Here is a 7,038-nt window from a genome sequence, read left to right as displayed (position 1 = left end):
TGCTAGTGGGATCTGGAACAACTCAAATATCAAAATAGCTATCCACGGTAACGAATTATAATCACTATATAAAATATCGCCCAGCCATGCTGATAAAACCAGAGTAGATAGTTCTGAATGTTGATAATGAAATGGAGACAATGTTTCTTTATAACAGAATGCCAAGAAAGAGAGAGAAAGAGCAGAGTGCATGAGAGAAGGCAAGGAAGAGGGGGAGGGGTAGAAGAAGAGGGAGAAAGGGTGGAGGGAAGGGAGAGAGGAAGAGAGCAGGTAACAGGAAGGAAGCAGGCAGGAAAGGAGAGAGGCAGGCTTGGAAATCACCGGTGGGCACTAAAACCAGTTACAGTCTTCATTGTAGCTGGTAATTACAAAGGAGAACTCCTAACTTCAAATTGGAAAAACCTACTTATCCCAGTGCTCAGAATGAATATCACTATCTCTGGACAGACTGACATCTTTTGGCACGATGCTGGAAAAGACACACCCTCTCTTTATCAGAATTCAACCTGAATCCGGCCCTGCCAAGTGTGGAAATGAGCTAAACAGGAAGGCAGGAAGTGACCTAGCTTACTGGGGGAAAAAAAAAACCTACATCCATGTTATTCAGAAAAATTGTCAGATCTCTGAAGTGCAAGTTACTGTGTTACATTCAGAAACACACCCAGAAATTAGTCTATGTTAGAACAGATTAAAAATGTACTCTTGGGCTGGAAGGATGGCTTGGGGTTACAGCACTGGCTGTTCCTCCAGGTTGTTCAATTCCCAGCAACCGCGTGGTGGCTCACCACTGTCTATAACTGTAGTCCGAGGGGATCCTATATCCTCCCCTGGTGTGCAAATGCGCATGCACACAACACACCCACATACATAAATACACCTTTAAAGTGCATTCTTATTAAGGGGAGACATTATATGAACAACAGAAAGCTCAAAAATGAAAAATGCTTAAAAGATATGTTTTCTTTTTCTTACTGAGTCATTTATAATTACAGAAATCTTCATTTTATAATACCTCAAGTAGGAGTGATCTTCAGATTTTACTTCCATGCAGTTATCAGATGTCTGATTTCCCCTTCTGTATTTAGTGATCGGGCTATTGCTGAGAATCCTGAATGAATAAGTAGACATTCCGACAAACTCCGTGTTTTCCTATTATGACATAATAATATATAAAACTAGCAAACTGGGAATGACAAAACCACAATTAGCATCTGCAGGTGAACTTACTACATATCAGCCACACACACACACACTTAAATCCCACATCTTTAATCCCAGGGAGACAGAGCCAGGTGTATTATTGTGAGTTCATGTTAGCCTGTGTCTGTCTGCATTTCAGGGAAGGCAGAACACAGTCCATGCACTGTCAGGCAGTGTGCCTGCCTGGCTGGGATGTCAGGATGTTGGAATGGAGCAAGCTGGCTGCTCAGGGGCAGAGGCAGCCGAGCTGGCTGCTATTGGCACAGTGCAAGCCCTACCTGCTGGGCGAAGCTGAGATCCATCGACCAAAGCTCCGGAAGAGAGAACTCTTCTCCAGGGTGTTACAGCTCATTAGGACAGCTGCCCTCAGACAGTTCTGGGTGAAATAACTCACGTACTTTATTCCATGTGGAGAGAAGCCTTATAAACATCCTAGGGATAAGGTGGGATTCCCGGGGTAGATGCTCCCCGTTGGCTCAGTCTGGGATGTTAGGGATGCTTTATTTGCATGGGGAAGGACTTCAGGTGCTGTCCCTATGTGACTGGTTGTCATGGTCCTCTCAATAGAGTGTCATGGTTACCTGTTCCAGGACAAGTAGCACCTGTCTGAGAGGTAGTTCTATGCCTAGCGTTCTCAATTGTGAGATAAGCGGGGGTTTGAACCTGCTTCAACTTTGCCAGTTCTTTTGTCTGGCATCATGGTACACGTACCCCACAAGCCTGGTCTATGCAGCTAATTCCAGGCCAGCTAGCACTACATAGTGAGACACTGTCCCCAAAATGATGATGATGATGGTGGTGGTGGTTGTGGTGGTGGTGGTGGTGATGGTGATGATAAATCTCACAACCTTTGAGGTAGGCAGTATCAGTCCATAGTCCAATCGAGTTTTATTCGTGCCAAGTGTCCACAGGATGCCAGCCATTTCCAAGTATCCAGAGAAGAAATGCAAGCGGCATGTGTGGTTTTACTAATCCAGAAGTAGCAGCAAGCATTTCTCAAAATCTATTTCCTCTCTGAGATACTCTTTTCATGGAGTCCAGGATGGCAAAGAACTAACAATTCTCTTGCCTCTTCCTCCCATACACTGAGAGTCCACCAGGACAAGCTTCCCAGATTCCTTCTTTAAAGATGAGAGCAGAAACTTCTTAAATCCACTTTGGGTTCTTCAGGGATTCTCTCTGACTGAGCCCTGTCTCTAGAAGGGGGAAGTGTTTCTTTGTTTCACTTCAGCTCTTTGGTTAGCAAGTGGGTGTGGACTGTGGGGGTTGGGGAGGATGAGGAACTCCAGTACCAAGCTCCAGTTGGAGCCTCAGAGCCTTGCTGTGTGCACCTGTGGTCTCCCCTGGCTTGATCTCAGATAAAGAAGAGTCTTTCCTTTACACAGGGCATGTGCTGCTGCTGCAGACACACACACACACACACACACACACACACACACACACACACAAGCACGCCCACACAGAGCACATGCTGCTGTTGCACACTTTGCAATTCATCAACACCACCTTTGCATCTCTGCATGCCATGAAAACAGAGTGCATCCTTTTCGTTTCTTGGGATCTGAATTTAGGGTCCCAGGCATGGCCGTGCTTGTTCAACAACCTTAGTTTACCCAGCTTGGGTAGACAGAGAGTATGGACTTATTCTGAGACCTGGAGGCCCAGAAGCAGCCAGCCAACCGAGACAGCACCATGCAGTTTCAGTCACAGCAGCCAAACGATGGTGTCTGCCCCGCTGTCTGCCACCGTTTCCTGTGTAACACCGCTGGGACCTTGCACGAGCCTGCTGCTGAATGTGATTATGAAGAGACTGTAGGCAAACTCAAACGGATCGCTTACAAGATGCATGGCCTGTACTCCGCCACGATTCTGAGACGAAGGAGCTCAAAGAAAGGAAGCGGTCTGTGTCAAAGGGGACCGAATCTGAAGACAGTGCAGTGGGTGACTCCGGGCTTGTCTTGAGCTGGGAAAGTGAACCGGAGAGCTATGACCTAAGCAGCAAGTGAAAGAATAATGTTCACTGTCCTCTCCCCTCCCCCCTCCTTCTTTCTCTCTTTTGATCTCTGGCTTCCACATACACGTATACACACGAACACACACCAAAAGAGAGCATACATGCTAAAAATAGCAGCTCAACAATGATTCCCATTTTTTGTTAAATAGCAAGTGTATATACATTATATGGAATGATCACGATTCTTCATGGTGATGGGATTTTGAATAATCTATGTTCACTACATTTATGTGTGGTACCAGTTTTCAATATATGCTAGCTTATAAACATTGAAGCAATGTTTTCGGTGTCAGAGGACAGAAAATTGCTTGAAAAAAATTAGAAGAGATTTTCACATTAAAAATATCCTGCCTTACCTCATTTTGGTTTTGTGGTGTGCTGAGTGTATGACTTTAAACATTTTGCATTTTGAAGCTAAATGTTTCCAGCCATGCTGAGAATCCGCATGAACACAAGCAGTCCCTGGGTTGCAAAGAATTAGGTCTCTGATTTTCTGCCATATTCTATTTGGAATGAAATGTCTTGAGTTTACTCCAAAGTTCCCTAGAGTTCTCTCAAGACTCTGTTCCTTTGATCTTATGCAGCTGACCACCCTGAGGGCAACCCATGTTGGCCCTGAAAGGTGCACCCAGGAAACCACAAAATATCCGGGAACCTGAATGTGTTGCCTTGCACAGTGGCTAGGGTCATCCCCTACGTTGGCTGCCTGAAGGTGTTCTGAGAACTAACGGGGAAGCTTCTAGAATGGTTTGAGCTGCTCAGGTGAAAGAAACAAACCTCCAATTTTGTTTATGAAACACCCCGCTTTGTTAATGACTCCACCAAGTCAGCCAAGATCAGAGGAAGACCACTGGCATCAAAGATATCACTAACAGTGCAGGAAAGGCTAGCTGCTGGCTTGAAGTGCCACAGATGGTGACAGCTTGGTGGCTTTACCTGAGGTGGATGATAACACAGTTAACAGAAGAGCAAAACACCTCTTAACGGAGGCATCTCTTCACCCTCCCCACTAGGAATAGTTTTAAAACAAATACTTTGTTTCTTTCTACATGGGATTGTCTAATATTAAGATAAGCAAACATGATGGATAAGAGAGGACCCCCTTACATACTTTGGTGGACAGACTTAACCTAGTGTCTATAGCCCCGATTGGTCCCCTCACCTTGCAACCTACGATTTGCTTTCTGGCTAAATAGAACACGGACATTTGGCTCTAATGTATGGAGCCTGCTTGCTGGGAGGCTTTTCTTGTTGGCTTAATGAATTCTGGGAAATGCCAAGGTGCTAATGAACTACTGGTAACTTCTAGGAGCTGCAGGTACCGTCTGGGAGCTGTGGAGGCTTTCCAGTGGCCAACTGGCAAGAAACTGGTTGCTGTCTTACAAACGCATTAAAGTGAATTCACTAGCAACCCAGAGGAGCACGGAAGTGAATTCTTCTCCAGGTCATGAGAACACAGCCTAGCCTGTGATGGTATGGGCGGAGAACTCAGAAGACTTAGATACCTGAACCACAAAGGCTGTGAGGTACACCTGTTGTGTTTAAGCCCTCAGGTTTGAGCTAATCTGCAGCTGTGGATAATTGAACAATGTTACATCACAGATGGTAACACTTTCCAAGAGTTCCCAGAATTGTTCCTTCTGTCTCCTTGTGTGTGGGAGGGGGATGGGCTGGAGAGTCTGAAAGCACAATCTAGATGTTCTATCGTTTCATTTGCAAATACTTTTAGTGTGCATCTCTAGAGGATAAGGACTTTGCAACTGTGCTAGAAGCCAGATGCCAGAAAAACCCAGTTTAGTTGAGAATGAGAATGAGAAAGAGAATGATAAAGTACTTTACCATGGAGCTCCACTCCCAATGCTAAGAGAAGGTGCTTTCTAAAGCCACCAAGACAATAAGAGTTAACACGTGCTTTTGACAAAATAACGTCTTGAGCACCTCAGCTAAAGGGTGGGAAGGCATAAAAGCTTGTACTTCAAATGCCAGAGTTAGTTGGTTTGTTTAAAAAAAAAAAAAAAAAAAAAAAAAAAAAGCACAGTTACCAAGCACTTAGTTGTCTCTGTTAATGTGCTTGTCTGTCATGCAGTATCTCAAATAATTCAAGGTCAATTCCAAGTGTCCATTTAAGACCCTTAGCTGGACTTGGTGGAACACATCTGTAATGCCAGCAGACAAAAGGCAGAGAATCAGAAGCTGGAAACTACTACAACAGTAGTGAGAACTTGTTTCAAAAAAAAAAAAAACCAAAAAAAAAAAAAAACAACAACAACAACAACAAAAACCACCCATCCACTCACCAAACAAAGAAAAGGTCCCATCCAGCCCCTAAGAATCGCACTTGCTTTTAACTTCTCTTAATTCCTCGTCCTATCTAATTAACATTTATATTCCCACCACTTCCCAGCTGGTTACATTCTTTTTCTCTTTTGGCTAGCCAAGCTTATCTCCCTTTGACACGGAGCACTGAGGCATGCTTTGTAATGGAAAGACAGAGCTCTGGGTTCAGTGCCATCTCTATCACTGGGCAGCTTTGTAGTGTTGGGCAAGCAGTTTCTTTGAGTTTGGTACAATAGTGCATGGCAGGGTTGTGGTGAGGATTACACAGAACGCGGGCAGTGTGCAAATAACCACCCCGTACAGAGAAAGCACCTTTTCCAAAGCTGTCTTTGTTGATCTCACAAACGCCGAGCACCACAAAGCCTTGTACCTTGCCTCACCGCCTTCGTCGCAGGGGATGCAGGGACTTGTAGTTTTAGATCCTTAAGTCACGTTTGCTCCCAGAGTTGGACGACGAGAGAAGGAACTACATATCCCAGCGGGCTCCGAAAAGAAAGTAGGACTCGGAAAATCGAGCGCTGGTGCCCGGTGCCCGGTTCCCTTTTTTTGCGCCCGGTTACCCTAGTGCATATCTCAGTTAGCGCTCCCACCCGGCCACGAAGCCCAGGGGCGCAGCAGCGCTTAGGCGGCTGGGGTTCTCTGGCGCCGGGCTTGCGCCCGTAGGTACACCCAACTGTCAAACTGGAATAGAGAGGCGCACTCCAAGCATCCGCTAGACCTGCGGTCCCTTTACTGTGTGTGGGCTCCACAGATGCAAGGAACCAGAAGTAAAATGAGCGCATTGTGAGCATCACTGGGGGAAAAGTAGAGAATGAAAACTGGGAAAGACAGCGACCTCTGCAAACAAAGCCTGCCACTGGGGGCTTTTAATCCAAAAGAGGGACCAGATCGGTCGCTGCTGGAGCTGACACAGATCGCTCTGCTGTCCCCTGCCCTTGGAGGTCCCGAAGTCTGGCCTGTTTCGGGCGGCTGCTTGTCACCCTGTCATCAGGCACTCCACCACCCCCATCCTCTGGGCATCATTAGAGTTTCCCGGCGTCTCAGCCATGCGTGGCGCTGGGGAGGAAGAGGACGAGCCGAGGACAAGCCAGGAAAGGTCACTTCTCCGCGCCGAGGGTACTCAGGTCCCCCGTAGTAGCAAGAACGATTTTTCGACTGGTCACGAGGATGCGCGTGTCCAGAGGTCGCAGCTGGGGCCGGGAATAATCCGGTGGAGAACCCAGTACAGGACCGAAGTCCGAAGGGAGCGCATGGCGACTCAGCACGGAGGGCAACGAACTGGTCGCTGCTGGGGTGAAGGATGTCACCAGGGAGCCAGGAGCCTTTCTCCGGGCGCGCCAGGCCCTCACAGTCCTCGAGCCTAGAGCTCTGGCTCGGGGTATGGGGTGTGGGGGGGAGGGGGACTAGGGCAGGGACCCAAAGGATCCGGTGCCCTGGCTTAGCTGGCGAGGAGGAGGAGCAGGAGGAGGAGCCCGGCCGTGAGGCGC

At 47.2% G+C, this 7,038-nt stretch overlaps 1 long non-coding RNA gene across 2 annotated transcripts; it reads right to left on the bottom strand.

Annotated features, from left to right (window-relative positions):
• Positions 1-2,049: 2,049 nt before the first annotated feature.
• Positions 2,050-6,093, bottom strand: LOC116892859. Of its 2 annotated transcripts, none has more exons than XR_004386981.1 (2): positions 5,512-6,093; positions 2,050-3,163 (listed from the first exon to the last, which is right to left on the bottom strand). It is a non-coding gene; the product is annotated as an uncharacterized LOC116892859 (long non-coding RNA). The 2 variants fall into 2 exon arrangements; XR_004386980.1 differs by having other exon boundaries at positions 5,864-6,093.
• Between the last annotated feature and the right edge of the window lie 945 nt (positions 6,094-7,038).

This window comes from Rattus rattus, chromosome 2, assembly GCF_011064425.1.
Source record: "Rattus rattus isolate New Zealand chromosome 2, Rrattus_CSIRO_v1, whole genome shotgun sequence".
NCBI lineage: Eukaryota > Metazoa > Chordata > Mammalia > Rodentia > Muridae > Rattus > Rattus rattus.
The sequence above is the reverse complement of the archived record's forward strand: the minus strand, read 5'-3'. Positions and strand labels throughout refer to the sequence as shown.